General features: G+C 37.4%; 1 long non-coding RNA gene across 6 annotated transcripts in view; it reads left to right on the forward strand.

The window, feature by feature from the left end:
- LOC114017630 (uncharacterized) overlaps window positions 1-22472 on the forward strand; it is a 520469-nt gene that overhangs the window by 166592 nt on the left and 331405 nt on the right. For all 6 annotated transcript variants that reach the window (XR_008734646.1, XR_008734645.1, XR_008734647.1 and 3 more), the window contains one exon: window positions 7408-7669. This is a non-coding gene — a long non-coding RNA (uncharacterized LOC114017630). The remainder of the gene's footprint in view (window positions 1-7407; window positions 7670-22472) is intronic.

Raw genomic sequence — 22472 nt, forward strand, 5'->3', positions numbered from 1 at the left:
TACATAGTGTGCCTGGTAAACAGTTTGATTTTTGATTACCTTTTAGGCTTTTCAGATGACCTACATGGAGCTTTTTATTTTTGTTTCTACTGACTAAGGTGTTTCCTCAAGTTATTTCCTGCTTTGTCGTTCTGTAAAAGCACACAAAATTCACCCTAGCTTGGAGGACTATCACAGGTGCTATGAACCACCTAAGACTTTGTAATAAAATGTATTTCCCAGATAGAGACTAAAAAAATCTTTTGGGGGCCTTGGTGTATCTTACTTCTACCTGGATGGAGAGTCAATGCTCTGGACTTAGCCTGTAACAAAGTGAAGAAAAGGAAAGAGTCACAATGTGACCCAGGGATCACTTCTTCCTCTCATCATACATGCATTTCCCACCTTTCTGTCCCAGCATTTTCACTGCCTCCTTCATCCTTTACGGTTCTTCCTCTGTAATGAAGATGGTCTTATGTGGTGCCCTGAAGGCATCATTTCCCCCTTAATGAAATGCCACACGTGCTTTTAGACACTGCAGGGGCGTAGGTTCTGAGCTTTGGTGGACTGCCAGCTCCACTTACTGTATGGAGCGGGGGGAAAAGCACAGGAGTACAATCCTTTTCAAGTCTTCTGTTCCCTACAGAATGTATTAACAAGTCTGAAAGCAGCTGTGCTTGCTCCAGCTGTAAGGATGGTAGATCTAGAAAAATGTAACCAGCCTTCCCCGTGCCACGAGTTTCAGTCTAACTGCATGATTACCCGTTCCTTCTCTAGCCTCCAGTAAGAAGGAAACTCAAACAACAAATCAGCAAATTGTGTAAAGTTATGGAATTAGAGAAAAATCAAAGAACTGTCAAATGGACTTTCATTACTCTTTATTTATAATAACATGCATAAAATTGCAAAGAATAAAGTAGAAAACCTGAAATCTCATGAAAGACATTTTGCACTGCATATATTGTTGAGTTAATGTGAAATACCTGTTTAAATTGACTCTTTCTGTAGTTTCCTTGTCATACATCTTAATGTCAGCAACATCTGCAATGGAATTGCAATGCGGATCAGTGCAGATTATCACCAGTTAATAAAGAGTCAAAAGCACATTTTAGGTAGCACAATCTCTTCAGTTTATTTTTATGGATAATCTACACATATGTTTTCAATAAAGACTTACATTAAACACAAAAGTTATGTACAGCATGACATGTGAATGATTCTATTATTGGCATAGCATTTTCTTGGCTAAGATCAAATCCTACAGCTTGGTCTCCTCTTCTGATCTTAGCACCAAATACTCCTTTTTAGTTAACTGTGCTCTAAAGAATGATTTGAACTCTCATTTTGACATGGATCTCCTAAGAGAGGTACTCTTAACTTTATGTATATCCCGATAATCGAGAGGGAAAATATTAAATTATTGAATTCAGAGGATCATTCCTTAAACAACGGTTCTCATGTAAAACGAGATGGTGGGAGAATCTTTCATCCTAACTGTCGTTTTAAGTCATGTCATAAAAAAGATCAAGATTTCAATAATTTAAACTGAAAGTATTTGGATGCACTGCTGACTCATTAGGTGTGAACTGTAGTTTTCAAAATGATCTCAAGGATGTCCAGAAATCACAACGGAAGAAAAGAAAATCCTATTCCCCAGCCCCAGAGGCAATTTTGAAAATATAATTCTAGTTATTAGTGGATCTTATTAACTGCACAAAACTTCTGCCTTATCTTTGTTACCACAAGAAATACATTTTCTGAGAGCACTGTTTCTGAAGATGATATTTATCCCTGATTGATTGCCTTTGAGATGGTGGCACTTTCCATTTTATGACAGTACTATAAAGCCTTGAACAGTGAGCCTCAGAAGGGCTCTAGGGGTGAACAAACAGCTGTCTAGAACCCCAGGACCCACAGGGTGCAAACTGGATAAGTTAAACAGTGCTACAACAGTGTTTGAATGGGGGAAAGATGGCATGCCTCCGTCTCTGCGAGCGTTCCCCAAAGGCCTACCAGCTTTGTTTAGTTCTGAATTGGGTCAGCATTTGCTGCCAGGCCAGCAGCCACCATGGATGACAGAAATGGGCTTAGCAGTTTAACGTTTAGTTATAGCCAGCTTCAATTTTCTGAGTCTTGTGACCCCTTGGAGTGCTGCCACAGTAAGTGTAAACACTGCCGGTGAATATTGTAGAGTCAAACAACCCACTGGTTTCAAGGAAATGCATTTAGGATCAGAGTTTTTTGTAGTAATGTCCATGTTGTGAGCCCAAGCTACCTGACAATCAAAGTTTTAAACCGCTGTAACTTTCCCCTGGTATCCAGAGATTTGCTCTCCCACCTGTGTTTAGGGGCACTCAAAAGAATTGGCTGGGGTCTTCTGTGAAAGTGTCACATACATAGCAAACCTTTTTGTATTTGTAGTGGTAGCAGTACAGGATGACTGCAAGTACAGCATTTCTTCTTAGTAGTTTTATTATTAATTATTTTTAATTATAATTAGGTTTTAGTAATATAAGAATTAATAGGAAAATCAGTAATAGTTGCATCTTCAGTGGTATATATCTGTGGTTGCTGTTAATGTGGTGTGTGAACAAGTGATGTATTTGGTCTTAGAGTAGCACAATGTTACTGTGATTACAGATGCCTAAATAAGCGCTATGTGTGTATAGCGCATCCAGCTCCCGCATGAGTGGTAATACGTCAAGACATCACAATACAACGTCTTACTGATTTAATGGGCATTTTGCTGCATTCCATGCACCTAGAATAGGAAAGGAACCACCAGACATCATGTTTTTATTGTTTGCAAGTCTTTGTCTCTGCCAGGACACACAAGTTGTCAGAGCTCAGTGGACTTTTTGCGGGCAGAGTCTGAATGTTCCATTACTCAGACTGAAAGCCGGAGCAGCACTGCATAAGCATTGACAATATGGAGCAAAATGCACTTAGATTAAAAAATAAAATGATCGGGAGGTTTTCTTGCGTACAGTAAGCCTAAGCCCTTTCAGACATGAAAATAAGCAGATTTCTGAGGTTCTGAATGTACATCTTGATGCTAACTGTTTGAATTTACAAAATAAATAAACAGAATATCCCCAAACGAAGCCCTGCTTGAAGCACTGAACATGCCAGTGGCAAGTTCTGCTTCAGACTCCAAGAGATAAAGTACGTTAGCGTGTGTTGGTTAGTCTAATTTATTCAGTGTCATTGCCATATCACAACCTTCTGTTTGATTTTCTTATAAACTAATAATTTCCTGAATGAACTAATACTGCCACAGCCACTAGTACCTCTGCCTTGTAGAAGTTTTTTATTGTTGTGTATGCAACTAAATTGAAATATCTTTCACTTGAAATATTGACTTTAATATCTCATTTGAAAAATTCATGAAGCCTTTGATGTTAAATCCATACTCAATTTAGCCAAATGCCATTAGAATATGCAATACGCCTGAATACAGAGAGCATTATTGTCTGTGTTTCTGCAGAAGAATTACATTTTATGACTGTAACGTCAGGATCTTTTTTGGATTTGTTCATGAAGAAAAGAAAGGGAAAGGCAGCACATTAGAAGCAAAATGAAAAGTGGTATTGATTAGGCTCTCATTTACCCTCTCTTTGCTTCAGTGTCTAAATGCATGGAAATAAGGGTTGTGCCACAGCAAGTAACAATGCTCTGTAATGAATGGAGCAATCTTTAGAAAATTAGTGTAAACATGTATGATAGTGCACAGATGTTGCTCCTAGTAACTGTTGTACATTTATTTTACATCTCCATTTACATACATCTCTTTATTTCCTAATCGTATCATAATAGAAACATGACAATAGTTAATGATTTCATAAAACATGGAATGTAAAGCTGACAGAGAGGTAGAACATTAATTGAAACCTATAGCTATAGTACATTAGAATTACATCTCCTAAATGACTCATGATAAAAATTTCCCTCTTTTACAGAGAAAGACAAAGACAGGTAAAAAACTAGGCTTTCAGCAAATTAATTTTTTTCCCCAGTAAAACAGAGACTGGCAAATGTTGCGAAATCTCCTGAGTGCTAATAGAATGGTATTTGCCTTTAGTAATTTATGGGCACTTTTCCCCCAGCTATCGATCACATTTGAAAAAAGTAAACTGCATTAACATTTTAGGCAATAATGGCTCCAGAAAATGTTTGATTTTTATCACTACCAAAACTGAAGTCGTGATACTTGGTTCTTTAGCAGATGTGGGAGAGCCTGTAGCAACGTTTATGCAAGTGCCGAGGTCTAACTAAATGAACTGGATATAAACCAATGCTTTGAGCTTGTTATGTTATCTTAAAACATAAAAAGTAAGTTGATGGCACAAGTCAGGAGACTGCTGTGTAGCAGTGTAATGAGGTGTCCAGAGGACCTTGGGGTCTATGATGGTTAAAATCACCGTGATAAACCAAGTGAGGAGGAGGAAGGGAGAACTGCACTCTGCCACCATCTTCTGGCCACTCCTTGGGACATAAACTGCCTCTGCTTCACCTCCTGCGCGGTTTTCCAAGTCTCCTCTTGCCTCAACCCGGAGGACAATCGCAGCCATTTGAAGCAAGCACATACTGGAAAAATAACGTATTTTTAAAACTTTCCAAACGGCAACTGCATCTTAGCAAACTCATGCAGGTGTATATTAAAGTGGATAGTGCAAAGTGCCAGACTAAGGGAGCGGAAAGCTCTGTGAGTGAATCCAGAACATTAGTGCCTGGGATGTTCTGCTTGGAATTAGGGGAAAGTGTCGCTGTGGTCAGTGATGATGACCCTCATGAGGTCAGATAGTCCTGAATGCTCTAGAAACATTTGTTAGATGTGATGATGACTGGACTCAAATTCCTGCAGAATTTTTATATATTGTGGCAGGAAACAGCTTCATTTCAATAGTTAACACTTTTTTAACCTCAGGGTTAGTGTGACAGCAGTTCCCTGAATACGAACCCTTGGGGCTGCTTTTGGTGAAACTACATGGGTGCAGAGAGGCAGCTTGAAGAATTAAGTCTGACTGACCCCTTACTAAATTTTTTCTTGCTTTTGTTGATCTCCTTCCATGTAATTATTTGTTGCACTCATTAGGTATTTGGAGATTGCTTACACAACTTACAGCTTTATTTTTGGGAAGCAGTGTTGTAAGGTAGATTGACACTGAAAGTGAAATTAGAACTGAAGATTCAGACTTTAGATTAGGTTTCTGGTTTTACCATGGGTCTTCACCATTTGCAGAAATCTGTGATCTACAGAAGTGAGTTGAATGAAATCTCTTCTTATTTTATTAATTAGTGTTATTGTAGATCACAACACAGCACATAGATTGATATTTGATTCCTCTATAATTAATTGTGACAACAACGAACACGTGGAATTCATTTACAAGATGTGGACAAACTGAAACAGCTATCCTGATTCCTTTCATTGCTCAGGTTATTTCATACTTTTATCTCTGCAGAGCTGTAGAATTATATTGCTGTTTGGTCATATGTTAAATTAATTGTGACAAGTTAAAATAGATGTTAAAAACGAGTGTTCCTACAAATTAATTAACAGTTGATTAGTACAGTTTATATTTTTTCATAAGAAGTAGAATCACGTATATTATGAGTACAAACGAAGGTTGAGTATTTCCACATACTGCAAGAAATTTTGTGAGTTGAAGATCATGTAATGATCTGTATTATGTAGTGCTTGTGTTTTAAAAAAATGTGCGAACATTTCTTGGAGATCTTGTACCCTAGTGCTTTCTTTTCAGCTGAAAAAAAGAACTTCAGAACATTTATGCCTCAAAAGGAGATTATTTTTTATATATTTACATATTATTTATGCCAAATAATATGAAATACTCTGAAGTATATATTAGGATGCAGCATATAGTTTATATATACCACTGAATCTGATACTGGTGAATAAAAACTTATTAGTGAAATCCATTTGCCATGTCTGAAGACATTACAGTCAACAGTTTTACAGATCTCATTTTTTCAGATCTGAATTTTATTTCGGAAGCTTTGCAGTATGCTGACTAATGAAGAATTGTGGGAAAGAACACAAAAGTTGTATCAAAAAGAAAGAAACTTTCGCCTGCAATTTAGAAATATCACACAAATCAGCATGTGGCTGTACACCTGTGCATATCAAACATGAAAACACATGCTCCCTAAAACACATTTTCAGATCACTTACTCAACGGTCTTGAATTTCTGACTTTTAGTTTAAACCAGGTAAGATGAGGTAGCCTGTTCAGCCCATGTTATTAAAGAAATTGGTTCACCTATTTGATTTCATGTCATGGTAGTTCCAACCATTCATTTATTCAATAAACAGTTTGGTATGTTCTGAGAAATAATGAATATTGATTAAAAAATCAATCACTTATTAAGAAACAGTCTAAGGGAAATTGTTTATCCAATCAATTTTAATTTTTGATTTGTTATTTATATTTTCCAATTTAATCCACCCCTCCCTTAGGCTCCCAAACTACCAAGCAAATCAGGAGGAAGGGCAGAGAGACACTGGCAGCAACTGTGCAAAGAACACAAACCCTAATGCATTCATTTTAGATGAGGCTGGTTGAAATAGGCCATAGTAAAGGAGACTGTGATTGAAAACTGTGGATACATTACCTCATGCACCTTTGGCAATTGGACCGAAACTTTAAATTTTAATAGGATTTATTAGGCTCTCTGCTTCCTACCTATTACATCAGTCAACTCTGACGCTGTCAAAACACAATAGTTACAAAAATATTATGGGTTTCATCTGAGCTGGCAGCAATTCTGAGTGTGGAGGCTGAATGCACAAGGTGGTAAGAGAGACCTACACAAGAGCTCTGGAACATTTATCTGTCCTCTTGACATGAGACCTAGGCCATGAACAAAGCTGCTGAATATTGCTTTCTGCAAGTGATGGCACTAACCATCTGATCTGTGTTTTGTCTGAACATGTGCAATAAGTCTAGTTTCATTGTGCATTACAGTAATAAAGAAGGCTGCCTTGATACTTACAGGCAATAGATAAATACTTCTGCATCCCCAGTGACTAGTTTACTCTCTTTGGGATTTTCACACGCAAGTTGGAAAAAAATTGTGTTATGTCTGTCTCTGGATTTGCCTGAAGTTATGAATCTTCTTTCTCCACCATTGTGTAATCAAATGTACTCTCCTTTTTGGTAAAGCAGACATGTGCTAATCTCTTTATATTTGGAGTTAGTATTAACTAGCTTTTCTCACCTGATGCTCTCCCATACCTAACATCATGTCAGAATGTTACTTTTCAAAAAATACGGAGTTACATGTGCAAAGCATGGGGGAGGTGTTTTAAGGATTTAAAGCCTCACTTCTGGACTCCTTTTTGGGACAAGCACAATACTATAATGAAGAAACTTCATGTATATACATCTCTCTGTTCTTTCACAGGAAAGGATGTGAAAACTCTACCTGCAATCTGTTGTGCTGCTTTTGTGGGCCTTGAGTTTATACATAAAAACTCACCCTCCTGTGAACAGCTGAAAAGTGAGAATGCTTGAGCAAGAACCAAATAGGCAGAGCGGAAGGCCAGGGCTATGCGGTCTGAGATCTACAAGGGAAGGAGGGCGTCTTTTGTGGAGGATAGCTTACAAAAGGAGGAGATACAGTCCTTGCATTGCCTTCAGCCTCTGTGGAAACCCAAGGCCCTGAGGTATGATTAACAGTGTTAAGTAATCGCGCAAAACCTTAACTTTTTTCAATAAAGCAAAAACTTTATTCAGACTAGTTTTGTTGTTAATCTTTCAAGTATGGAAAAGTAAAGGAAAAACTAATGTTGGTTGGTGGTTGTTTTTTTCTCTCCAGTAAACACATATCGTATAAGAGAGTTGAGAGTTCAAATTATGTGTAAAAGCAAAACTAACGTTGCCTGGCTTGTGTACTTTCCTTCTGCCTTTTAAAATTCTGTGGGAAGTTTTCACTGGTCATGTTTATGAGAGAGTACCTATGGAGAATTTTTATACTAAAGTTGGCTTTATCCATTACACTTCCTGGGATTCTGCTTGTTGATGACCTTCTCACTTTTCTATTAATTAATTTTTTCTTTTATCAGTTTTTAAGGCAGATGAGGTATGCCTTGCCTTTCATTTCCTTTTCCTCAGTTCACAAAATAACTTGAATCTGCTCTGTGATTGAACTAGGAAAAAACCCCCATGTTCTACAATGTCCTCTTTTTATGCTTAAATAATACAGATTGTAGCGTAAGAAATGATGAACAGGATGAAACTAAGTACAACATTTACATAAATGTTTAAAAATACTCAAAGATAGGAATACTTTGTTTTGCAACTCAAGGATGTACACAACAGGCTTCCCCTACGGCCTCTCATGGATCCAGTTCTATCTCTGACAATAGAGTAGCAGATACCATTTAAAATTTCTGGCTGACACCAATTGGGAAGTGTTTGCAAGGACTTGGGAGATTTGCTTTAGAATTCAAAAGATCTTTATAAATATTGGGGGAAAAGAAAAACAAGGTGTAATTCCAGGTTGCATGATCAGGACCCTCAGATTGAAAGTGAGGGAGAAAATTATTTCTTGAAGTGTGAGACCTGAAATGCAGTACTTTGCCTGGTTTTTTGGTCAAGATAAATGTGGGCTGATCAAAGATGTTTCCGTTATGAAACGGAACAAGCAAAACCCCTGGAAACTCATGGATTTACCTAGCTGAAAAAAGACTGAGGGGTGAATGCTATAAGCTCTAAATGCTTGCTGTGAATAGGATAATGACCAATTGTTCCCTATGTTCACTGGGAGCAGGGCAAGAAATAATTCTTTAATGTGATATTAAGTATAAGGAAAGAAGCAATCTGTCAAACAGTAATGCTAATTGGGGGATGGGAGCAGCTGTTTAAGGAGGCTATGTAATTGTCATAATATTTAAGAAACAGGTTATACAGAAATTTACGGATTATAGCTTGTTTATAGTAGACCTTGCTTCAAAGTACAGAGCCGCACTGATTGACCTACAGAGCTTCTTGTCCTCCCTTCCCTCATAGCATTCTTTGATTAGTTTAGCTGCTGATTACTTCTCCCAGATTAAGACTCTGAATAAGAAATGGTTAAACCATTTGGAGACTGTAAATTGCTACTACTACCCATCATTTTTCATTTAATTCATGTCATTGCATCCCTGTATTTAGGGCCAGGTTTACATGTCATTAATGGACAGATAGGAGTATCTGATAAGATATAAGGATACCTTGGTACAGAGCAAGTCAGACTCAGGTGTTTCTGTGAATTTATCCATAAGACTAAGTGCATGAAAGGTTGGATCCAAACTCTCAGCCATTATTCCATGAAACCTTTATCTCCTGTAGATATGATCACTATAGAAAAAACTAACCAATATTGATTCTGCCTAAATTTCCATCTGATGTCATCCCAAGGTAATCAGTAAATATTCAGGAAGAGTAAGACAATACTGAATTGCTTCATGACTCTGAAAAATTAACAGCATTCAGTGTAATACATTGAAAGCGACCATTCCTATGCACGTGGCCTCACCTTTCCAAAGAACATATTTCTATAGGTCACTATGAAAGAAGATCGAGAGATGGACGTGCTGTAACCCTTTTTCCAAGTTTGTGAAAGATTTTGATTAACTTGGAGCAGCAGTAAGCTTTATTTAAAGATAAAGCCCAAACACTGTATATATTTGCCAGTTCAAGGGTAGTTAAATTTAATGACATTACATTGCCACAAAACAAATGTAACAGCCTGGAGAACTGTGTCCACTGTTTATTTTAAAGGAAGCCATGAGTTTCAATGGAAAGTCTTGTAGAAAATGCATGATGATTAATCTTCTAGGGCAACTGTCCTTTTGAAAAACCTACATATATTCATCTTTCTATCTCATGACTCTCCCAATACTTGTAGGACTTTTCCCACATGGGCTCCCAGGTGTAATGCAGAGTAGTCCTGTTGCAGCCACTCCTCAGTGTAAGCAGTGAGGCTTGTTGTGTTTACAGCATCAGGCTTAAAGTGTGGTGCAATTAACTGATGTAGTAATAATTTTAAGAAGTTATTTGTGTTAACATCTTCTTCATGAAAATATAAAGAGCTGGTAAGAAAGTACATTTGTTCTTAATGAAAAACCTTGATTCATTAGGGCTCTATATGTTAGTCTCTGTGTACCAAAGAAGTCTAGACCCCTTGAAGTGTGATATGACTGGTTATCATTGTGAATTGTTCTGTCATATTTTCTGCATTATTCTGATTTTCTCTGTATGAATGGAGTTGCATCCCTTTTTGCTTGACAGCAAAGACAAACATCAAGCTGTCCAGAAGATAGAGTGCCATTTTATTTCTGTGTTGAAATTGTTGATGGGATGGGCAAAACATCAGCAAACACTCAAGAAAAAAACCTCCTGACCCCCCAGTTATTCTTGCTGGCATCTTTAGATATTTTTTTATAATAATTTCCTTTTCAAGAAATATTGAGTCCTATGTGTCAGAACAAAAACAAAAAGAAAACACAACCTCAAATTTTATTTAATTGCTGTTTGGTCAGAACTTGAATTTTACCATAATCCTAATTTAAATTAAATTAGTGCTCAGAATGTTTGTTTTCCCCACTAGAATCCTTGAAATTCAAGCAAAACATACTATACTAGAATCATTATGTTAAAAAGGCTATTTATGATTGTTTTAAACCAAATGGTTTAAACCAGCTTTATTCCCAGGCTCACATTAAATAGCATGCACGCTGCTGCTGTGTAATTGTGGTAACACATTTTAGAACGTTCCTTATGTGTACAGAATGGAGAAAAATCATATTACCACATTATTCAACATGAAAAACTATTAAAGCCTCCAATTCAAATATGCCTTCTTGAAGCTATTGAATTAACACAGCTAGATTAAAATATAAATGCACTTGTTAAGTAATACTTTATTTTCAAACCCCATTTTCTCTTTATATTATTTATACAGTTGGTATGTTTGACCAGGAGAATTGATATATTGTCCTCAATAGGGTAAATATCCACTGTGATTGCTTCTTTAATTGCCAGAGCAATCTTTCGCCTTTCAAAGAAAGCAGTCAGTCAGTATTTAAGAAAGTCCGTTGCTGTCTCTCAAAGCACAGTGTTGTATCCAGAAGATGAGGCTGTCCTTCCTGTTTCTCTGTAAAATCACAGACCTGATACTTTGTGCTACAGTAACTTACTGCGAGAACAGTGTATTGCACCAACCTCTCCTTCTGTGCCTGTGCCCCTGTTAGAAAGGAGGCAGTCAGGCTTGCTCCCACCTAACACTGAGCTGTACACAATGTATTCTTTGGAGTTCATGGTTGAGTATCTTGATAACAAGATAAAAATACTGCATGGTGTTAAAAACATCAGAGATCAATTTACAGGGATGGAAAGTATAGTGTTTATTCACATTCCCAGGCACAAAACTGAGTATGTTCACTACACAGTTTGGGTGCTTAATAAGCCCAAGTCCCAGTGAATTCATTCTTGACAGTTATGAATGGTAGACTAGCTGCATTAAAGCAATGAGGGAGCTAACAGCAGGTTTGAAACTGGGTTTGAATAAATCATCAACCAAACATATAACGGCATTGTAACAGTAGGCCAAAACCTCTACAGCCATGTGATTGCTAGTTGCCAGGAGACCATGGATCTTGGGCATTCTGAAAATACTGAAATAATTTTAGCTGTCTCAAATTTATAGAATCTTTGGGAAAATCTAATACATTTAAATTTATTAAGATATAACTACTTTGTCAGGGTGCATATAAAGCTTTTAGAGAAAATATGGCTTTTAAACTAAAACAGTTTCTTTTGTACATTGATCTGCTTTCTTCTGTATGATTTATGATGTATTTAGAATATTTGCAAAATGTGATATAGTATTTAAAATCTTGACTGCAGTAATTCAATGCCTCTAATGAACACGTGTAAAATTATTGTTGTACTCTTAGGTGTGCATCTGCCATCCCTTCACTTACAGGGGTAACTTTATGCTTTAAAGTAGTCCAGTGGAGGTCAAATGCACTGCTTTCATGTTTAAATTTAATCACATTAACGAGCCTTTAAAAGCTGAGATCTGATATTCTCTTTGCAATTACCTTTCCTGCAAACAAACATGGTTAGTTTATGTCAGTGGTAGAAGTATTACATCAAATCCAAGGTTTTTTGTCCCCTTTTCTCAGGCAGAATTTTGCCAGGGGTGTGTGTGTATCTGTGCTATCCACGGCCGCAGTGTATAAGTGATAGACCTGATTTACAGTGGGATTTTTAGGCTGTGTTCTTATTTTTTGGAATGAAATGTTGAACTTAATTGAACTGAGTTAAACATATAGATGTTTATGTGTCTGATGTGTGGCCCCAGAGAGGAAGGAGTGAGAATGACTCCTTGTAGGCTGCTCATCTAGCTTGCAAGCCTTCTTCTGAAGAAGCAGCAACATGTGCTCATCACTAGCACTGGCTGCACAACTTGGCAGAAGTGGAGGAGACCTCAGAGACTGTTCAGAGCAGCTGAAAGATGGAGCTTTCTTTTTTTGATTTCTAATTCTGCCACAGATTTTCTATGGTATGACATTAGGCAGTTGCTTCATTTTCCTGGTAATGGGGAAGACTTATAAGAGTCAGGAGAAAGAATTGTTTGCTGGTAGTAAGGCTATTATATTTTATGATTATAAGTACAAAAGTAGTTGTTAACTTACATTAAAAGAAATAGCAGGAAAAAATCTGATGTCTCGTGAAGTGTAATTTCGTGGTGCATTTCAATTCTGACTTAAGTAGCTATAATGAATACACCAATTATATTCTTTTTGTAAACTGAATTAATACAGACATAAGAATTTCTTTCAACACAATATGTTTTTGCAAGAATTCAATCAATGGAGAGTTTCTTTTTTAGAAGAATTCCCTTTCTGTAAGACAGCAACATCATAAAATAGGCACTAGGCAAAGCTTGGGAGAGAGAAATGGAGTGAGTGAAACTAAGGGCATGTGAAGAACAGTCACTATCCAGCAACAGCAGCAAAACAGTTTCAATTTTCTGGATTATTAATTCAAATTCACACGCACATGCCAGTTAAAATTAAAGGCCTTTTTTTACTGCTCTAGTTTAAATTAAAGATTATATTCTGCTCCACAAGTCTGAATTAAATAGCTTATTTTGCACACCAAGCTCTCATTTTAAAGCTAATAAAGAAAAGACATAGCATGTACGTGCAAGCTTGAGACAGGAAGGGTCTAAATTACTACACCTGTTTCACTTGGGAGCTACTTTATTAGTGTTACAAAACTTGGCTTTCAATTTGGCAGTCAGAAGCACATTTAGAACAAGCATTTCTTTGTTTTGACAGAAAGGCTATGGTAAATGAATGACGTTTGAGCGAGGTGTGAAATGTGAAGGTACAAAATTAACTGGTAAGATAATTACTGTTCTAATTCTGCATAAACAAGCGTTTTGAAAATCATTAATAGTTCAGGGAAATAATGTTAGTGATTAAATAAGGTGGTTTGCATCACTGAGCACAACTAAGCTGCTTTAATTACATTTGAAAGCAAGGGAAAGCAGCTAATTAAAATTAGCACAGGGTTCCTGAATGACCAGCATTGCATTGTTGCCCTAACCTGTTTAATTGCTTGTTTATTAATAATATGTCTTTATTTTCCCCTCTTCTGCATTTAACAAAATTATTAAAGAAGCTAAAATGTGTAAAGAGAACCTGACTATGTATACTTATCAGAATATGCAATGCAGGTACATCCCAGGGAATACTTACAAGGCAAGCCAACATCATTCAAAAGTCGTAACTTTTCTTCATATTGATAATGTTTTCTTCCTGAGTCACATTCATATGTCAATCACGTCCATGGACAAGAAAAATAGTCTTTGGCATGACTGCTGAATCCCAGCATTTTGTAGCTGCTTTATTTTTAAAACTTCTTGAATATTAAATTGTTAGCTAAAATATAGGTAATAAATCTAAGAGTAATCAATAATGAATTATGGAAAACATGAGCAGAAATATCATCTAAATTAAAAGAAAGCTTTTAATGATGTCTCAGCCTTTTTTAACAAAGCTTGTGCTAGATTGACCATCTGCAATAGGTAGATTTGTTCTCAGAAAAAACTCGGTATTCCAAGGTTTCCAGCATGTTTGTCCATCAGTTAAGGAATATCTATATTAGACAACTAACTCTCTTCCTAGTCCCTCATGAGTTATTTTAAGTTTCACTTTATTAGCATAAACCTATAGGAAATACTTGGGAGGGGTGTTAATCTACACACTTTAAACAAATATACTCTATAATACAATGAAGGCAACTAAAAATAGAGCAAAATGCTAATTTATTTTTTCATATTTAGGTATAATCAAGTCAAGTTAAAGCAGACATGATGTTTTCCACATTGATTTAGTATTTATACTGTACCTCTGATGTGAAAGGCTCAGATGCATAATAATTTACATACATATACATTTTAAACAGTAAAAATTCATAAAAATATGAAGTTCTATAAGGAAAGGGAGCAGATCCCAAAGAAAGCAAACCATGGGAATTATGCTTATGGAACTGATAAGCAATTAAAACAAGAAGTTAATTTTAGCTTCATGAATAGTAGAGAATATTCATCAGACATTACATACGTTATTTTATAGGTGCATATTTTTATGAACAAAGACAACGATTCTGCTCTGTGTTATAGGATGGTAAACAAAGATCCACAGATTTCAATGGGAATTTTCTGCTTCCGTTCTACACACAGTATCTGATCAGCATGTTGATTATAACAGTATATAAGAGAAATAACTTTGAAGGTTGTAGAGAGAGAGTCTTGGCACGGTTCAAGTGGTTATGGTACTTGACATCCAAAGCACAGGAAAATACCTGGTATAACTTACATAAATAGTGGAAATCCTTGAGTACTTTCAAAAACATATTTTCCCAACTTTTAAAAAGTAAACAGCTAAACAAAAAAAGTAGAGAGAAAGGAAAAAGAATGGGATGAAAAAAACCCAGATTAAACAAATGATCTAATTAAGACTTACAATGAAGTTTTAGTAGCATCGCAACCATCTTGCATCATCAAAGGGATACATGACAACTTTTTTTAGTAATCAGTGTGGTGTATAATTAATGGTGGCACTTCTTCGTGCTCTGGCAATGGATAAATAAGTTTGGTATTTCTTTTTAATTACATGTTTCCTTGGCTGCCTGTTAGGTCGTGGCCATCACAATTATGACTAAAACCTTTCATTAAACTTTCAATAATCTATTTTCTCAAGTTGGTATCTGTAAAATTGTAAAAGCCACAAAAAATCCACTGTGTGAAGGACAGAGCAGCAAAACTATCAGACATTGTTCCTGCAAGTGATGTAAGGTATTTCTGTTCCTTTTCCCACTTTTATTCATGTAGGGTTCTGGTAAACGTGTTCTGGTAGATTTAAGTTGCAATGGTTTAAGATATTACAGTCCCCAAATAATCTGTTCTGCCCCAATTTGGAGGCCCGTGCTCCAGTATTGGGATATATCCCCTCCCAGCTGCCATAGTCCACAACCTGCAGTATTTTTAGACTCATAAGGAGTGTGGGCCTGCATTTATACACAGGAGCATGTTACACTACCTCTCTGCTGTGAGGAGGTAACCTCACATGGGTGGTAGTGATAACATCTTAAACTTTGCACCTTGTCATGGTTTAACACCTACCAGAGCCTTACTGTAGTTTACCAGTCTCCACCCAAAACACAATTTACCTATCTACTACTAATAAGAACATCTTTTCTCCTCCTTGACACATCATGCTTTTATCTTAGTTTTCAGAATATTGATGACATGTAAATGATATTGCTAAAAAAAATGTTTAAGATGGGTGGTGAATAAAATTGTGGAAGATGTTTTTTATTTCATGTGTCTCTGCTAGCTTTGGTTTAACCTGAAGAAGTTCTATGCTTTGGGGTGTTTATGTTACTAAAATATCTAAATGTGCCAAAATCTTTTAATTGTTTAACCCGGAAATATCCTGGAGTTGTAGTTGTGCTCTTAACCTTATTGTACAGAGATAATCTCACTCATTTGGCCAGGGCACAGAGGAAACAGTGACTTAAACTAGGGTCTTGTACAGTCAGACCTAACTCTGTTATTGCTGGCCAATATTGTCTTTCTCCCTCTGCAAGCCTTGGCTTCTTTGTTTCCTTTTATCCTCAGTAAGGACATCATAGCATGCTATTGGAAAAAGTGGGCTCTTTGTAGAATAATTTATTCCTCTGGCATGTGCTAGCACTATAAATATTGTGCAGTTGAATTGTATTGATATGCAGAAAGGGCCAATCCTAAAATGTGATTGCAGGAGGTTCAACTACTCAGATGTTTGCTTACAACTTAATAGAGGCAGAGAAATAAATACTTGAAGCAAGAAGATCTGACTGACTGATGTAGTGCCAGACTTGCTTTTGGCATTTAGTGAGGTAAGCAAAGTACTTCCAGCATATGTTGGAAACTTCTGTATGGTACAACACCGCTGCTAGGTGCTTGTAGCCTCCCATTTCATGGTAGAACTGAGATTTACAGGGGAATAGGGATTTGGTAGTACTTTATGTATTTATAATGCTGATGTATCAGAATGAAAAAAGATATAAATAGCTCCTATATTTATAAACAATTAAGGATATTAATTTTTGTGGCATCTAAAATATGCTGCCTTTATTTGGCATTAATGAAGAACACGATCATTTTGTAGAACATCCCAACAGAGGAGTCACAACTTCTTAGTAAAGAGTGTTAGCAGCTAGCGTGATCTGATTAACTGTGGCATTTCACTGTGTTATGGCAGTAGTGTTAAAAGAATGTGTTGAGGGAGTTTAATTGTTAAAGCTGCCATTTCTCTTGCCCCTTTGCTTCCTCATGGTCACTGCAATCATGACTAAAACCTTTCATTAACCTTTCTCTATTTAATTCAATCTTTTGAGCTAATAGCATTAGAACATGAGATCTACAAAATGTGTGTGCCATTTTACACAGAGAAGTGCCTCACCTCCCTGCTCTCTGTAGTTGGGGAAAAAGGTACAATATTTACTGGCTTGTTAAAAGCATGTTTTAAGGGCATGATTTTGAACACACTGGGCAGGTAGGCTTGTGATGTAAGACAGTCCTGGGTTTTTTTTCCCCTTTTACAACACAGATAAGCACTGACAAGCTGAGTGAGTTTTGTGCTAATGGAGGGTATATAATTGGCGAAGCGCTGTGCCAGAAATACTCAGGCTAGGTGAGAGATGAAATAAAAATTAGTTAGAGCACACAACATCACAAAGAGGTGGAGAACCCAGTTCTGATGGGGTAATCAATTAGCTATATTATCTGAACATGAACAAATGATGGAAAGCACCTAACAAAGGCAGGCTCTCTGTAGCCAATCTGCAACCTGCACAGAAGCAGATGATGCTACGAGCTGCTTGCTGTCTTTGGAGAAAGGAGAGATTAGCAAAATCCTGAATACTGTTGGAAGGCTAGCAGGTCTTGTAGCAAATAGAGCTCAAACAAACAAACATGCTACTTGTATCTACCATTTTAGACTGGTTAAATGTCAGTAGCGTTAGTGCCATCCCATGAGGTCTTCATTGCTCCTTATGATAAAAACCTTTCTAGGTTGCGTAGCTGATATCTGAGTACACCTGTCATGGAGCAAAGTGGGAGCATCATTAATCTACCACTGACCAACACCTCTAACCCAAATCTCAGGTCTTACAAAGAAGCACTGATGATCATGCAGTAGATGATTCATTTGTTTACAAAAAAAGGAAACAGTTGTCCAGGTTTGTATATTTTGCAGTCTTTAGCAGTTTTGCAATATGTTGCCACCAATTTATATGTGGAATATAATGAGCAGAGGTCAAGGGATCCATCCATGTTCCTTTCTGTAGGCTCACAATGGACAACTTCCACTCACTTCAGAGTGTACTCAAGAAGGACGAACCTAACGAGGCAAGACATTTAGTCCCAATTGTTGTTAAATATTAATCATGCTACGTAAAGTCCCCATAAGTTTCTGCAGGCTGAAACAGCAGCAGTATGTGGTATATTCTGAAACAATGCAGCATCTGTATTTGAAATAAATGTCATCTACTTCTGATCTAGAGACAAAAAAGTACATAAATGGAACAGCTGAATACAATCCAGTTTAAGTATTGTGATGGTGACAATGATATATGAGAGACAAGAATCTGGAAGTCTTTTGGAAATGATGGCTAATTAATATCAAGTGTACAGTTACGTGCAACATCATTAGTGAATTGTGTGCAAATGCCTAGGTTAAAACATAACCCTTTTTAACAGCCAGCTGGCCTAAAGCTGCCCCTGCTTCTCAGAGATGTAGGCAGGGCCATATCGATCTGTGGCTTTGGAACTGTAGAAATAATAGGTAGTCATGGGCATCCAGTAAGAACAGCATTTATTCTAGGTAGAGCAAGTGAATATGAATCACTTGAGGAAGTCAGCTCCTTAATTTGGCAACCAAGTCAATATATAGGTCTTCCCAGGCTGAGACCTAATGACATAAAAAAAAAATATCTCATGTTCTGACTCACGATCCTAATTCATTCCTGTTGTACCTTGAGCAAAATAAGCCAGACGTGAAAACAAGTCATATCCTCATTTCAAGGAGGGCTTGTGAAGCTGTTTGCCATACGTAGGCATAACAAGTGCATGCCTTGCTAATTTCACAACATAAGGTTGTGAGATGCACATCAGACCTCATCATCTAACAAGATAGATTTCATTACAATAAAGTGGAGAGACTAATGAAACAAACATGAATGGATTTTGAGACTTTGATACTCGTAACTTTCTCTCATATGAATGTGGTAGGGGGATATGGAAGAACTCTGATTGACTTTACTGGGTCAGGATTTTACTCATAGAGAAAAGAATTAAAAAACCCGAACATTATGGAATCTGGTACAGCCATAACAACTTTGCCTCATTGCTACCATAACTGTGCTTTACAGGAGTTATCTGCATAAGGTAAGAAAATAATGCAGACATCTAATAAAGTCAGACAGACCACTGTCACTGAATTTGGAAAGCCAAATCAAAAAATATCCAATCTAAACAAATTAAAGGCATAATTAGGATGGTACTTAGAATGCCAGTTAGAAGAACAGAGCAAGCCATCATGCACTGTAAATAAATCAAAATGAACAAGTTCATCTTCTAGAAGGCACATTAGTTGCCAATACAATAAATGACTGGAGAAAAGTTAGTGTTCCTGTAACTAACATCAGCAGAACCACTTTGGTAGGGAATCAAAGAACGAGAGAAGCATTATCCCAGCAGAGTAAATGGTAGGCTCGAATGGGAAAAAACACATGAAACTGACATTTTTGGTCAGTTCTCACTTAATGGATTGAGTACGTAGTAAGCACAGAAACAGCAAGGACATATGGACTGATTCACTTACCAGAGCCTAGTAGATAATTTCCATGTTAAAATTTTGAGTTACCTTTCCTGTGTTCTAGTTATTAGCATTGTGTGACTTAGTGGTACCTTTTAATCAGTATGTTCTCTCTAGTCTGCTGCCTAGCATTTGTGCCTAATCCTACATTTTTGGAAGTTGTTGGTTGAGCTCCTACAGTATTAAGCAATTATTAGTGATGTCTCAGAGCTGTACTGAGTAGTTCTAATTAACATCTCATATGTCAAATAACGCCTTTTGTGATGGTCAATTTATGTCACTATCTGCCTACTAGTAAATGTGTTCAGACTACTAGTCCATCTTCGAAGCCAATGAAAAAGAGTGTTTTTTAGCATTCAACTATGTCAGCCTTCTAGATTTTCTACTTGTTTCAGTAATAGTAGCACAAGTATTTTTTCTCATAGAGCTATAATGGCATGAGTTGCACACGTCTGTTCTGAAGTCACCTGGCTTTGGGGCGTTAAGCAGGACCTTTAACATTGTTATTTGTGTTTAATTTTACACAGCATTGAAATGTTACCTTGCCCTAAGCTGTGGAAGACAGTGCTATCCTTTCCAGTAGCCACTTTTTAGCACCCTGTCCTTGCTTCCATAAGCCTGAAATACCAAGCTTGGAAATCTGCTTCTGGCAGAACAAGATCTCTTCATCTTTGAGGTCACGTTCCAGGCTTTTGTTCAGTCTCAAGTTCGGTTTGGATTTATCTTCAGTACGTCTATTTGAATATTCAAAAAATCATCAGCTAGTCTAATTTGTTTTTTTTTGAAGTCGTGTAAAAGACTGATTTGCTTTGACAGGTGGATCAGAAACAGAATTGTAGCTATTTTATCTGGACCTAATTAAGCAGCCTTCATTACTGGCAGGTATGTGTTTGTGATGACTAGAAATTAGCTTGATTGGAATTAAAACTCAAAATATAAGGCATTGAATTGACTTGTTTTTAAAAAATATACAGTTTAAAAATATATCTGTGAAGTACATTTTTAAATACAGCAAGTGCATGCCTAGATTTTAAATATCTCATCATGCCCAACTCCACTTTGTATTTTATGTTAATAGCACTTGTCACAGGTATTCATGAGGATATTGCCAACTCTTATAAAATGGCAACACACTAGTTCAGAACTACAAGACTTTAATAAAACATTAGCAACAGTCCTTTTTCCTCTTGCAGGCACAGAATTTCTGCAGTATTTTGAGTAGTGTATTTGGGGTGAATTTCAGTTGTACAAATGAAGCCAGCATGAGGCAGATGCAATGGTTATGCCCTCAAAGAGGGTTTTTGTAAGCCCCAAAGTAATGGCTGGATGTTGATCCTCTTTTACCTTCACAAAGACCAGTTATTTCCAACTGGTAAAATAAACATAAGTGTACACATATATATCCATACTGCTAAGATAATTGAGTGCATATTGCACTGCAGAGCACTTTTATATCGTAGTTTTCTATGGCTGTTCTGATTATGAAGAGTTTAGGGCAAGGCATCTTGGAAGAGATTTTTCAGAGCAATTGAAACATTGCTCTGAGTGAGTACTAGACCTAGTTCAGCAGCTTTTGGTATGGATATGACATAGCTGTGAAGAGGGGAGCATCATGTGGAGAGGAGAGAAGAGTATTGTAGAATCATAGAATTGTAGAATTTAGGTTTAGGTTGGAAAAGACCTTTAAGATCATTGAGTTCAACTGTTAACCTAAACCTACCAAGTCCACTGCTAAACCATGTTCCTAAGCACCCCATCTACATCTTTTAAATACTCCCAGGGATGGTGACTCAACCACTTCCCAGGGCAGCCTGTTCCAGTGGTTGACAACCATTTATGTGAAGAAATTTTCCCTAATACCCAAGATAAACCTCCCCTGGTGCAACTTGAGGCTGTTGCCTCTCATCCTATCACTTATTACTTGGGAGAAGAGACCAACACCCACCTTGCTACAACCTCCTCTCAGGTAGTTGTAGAGAGCAATAAGGTCTCCCCTCAGCCTCTTTTTCTCCAGGCTAAACAACCCAGTTCCCTCAGCTGTGCTTCATAAAACTCCTGCTCCAGACCGTTCCCCAGCTTTGCTGCCCTTCTCTGGACATGCTCCAGCACCTCAATGTCTTTCATGTAGTGAGGGGCCCAGAACTGAACACAGGATTTGAGGTGCAGCCTCAGCAGTGCTGAGTACAGGGGGACAACCACTGCCCTTGCCCTGCTGGCCACACTGTTTCTGACACAAGCCAGGATGCTACTGGCCTTCTTGGCCCCCTGGGCACACTGCTGGCTCATGCCCAGCCGGCTGTCAACCAGCACCCCCAGGCCCTTTTCCACGAGGCAGCTTTCCAGCCGCTCTGCCCCAAGCCTGTAGTGTTGTGTGGGGCTGGTGTGACCCACATGCAGGACCCAGCACTCCTTGTTGAACCTCATACAACTGGCCTTTGCTCATCAATTCAGCCTGTCCAGCTCCCTCTGCAGAGCCTTCCTGCCCTCAGGCAGACCAGCACTCCTCCCCATCTCAGTGTCCTGGTGAGCTAGCAAGCAAAATAAACACAGCTTTCTTTCAAATAAGGAATAATAGTGGAGTAATGTTTTCTATGCAAAAGGGAAATATTGTATGTTTATCTTAGTTTCAAGGACCTTAAATGCTGCAAAATTTGTTAAAAGTCCAAATGGTATTTCTGAGAGGCATTTTGCATTCTTCCCTATAGATAACAGTTGTGAAAAATCCTGTGTTAGAAAGGTAGCTCCTTGGGACAGGATATCTAAGGAAGTTCAAGCTATTCTGGTTATTGTCAACACTAATATAAGAGTAGAATATTCTCCCTTTCAGCCTCAGATGATAGCAGACTAGTGAGGACTGTGTTTTTCCAATTACATCCTTTAAACTATATTGTGTAGGGGCATGCAGCACTCATGCCAGTTACATGAACAGGGAAACAGTTTGTCCTTCTGGAGGACAAAAATACATATATGCAAATCTTTAAGTCCTCTTTACCTAAGGAGAGGCATTAAACATGACCATGACATCAAAGACTAACTCTATGAATCT

The sequence above is a fragment of the Falco cherrug genome, chromosome 12 (genome assembly GCF_023634085.1).
Source record: "Falco cherrug isolate bFalChe1 chromosome 12, bFalChe1.pri, whole genome shotgun sequence".
Classification (NCBI taxonomy): Eukaryota; Metazoa; Chordata; class Aves; order Falconiformes; family Falconidae; genus Falco; species Falco cherrug.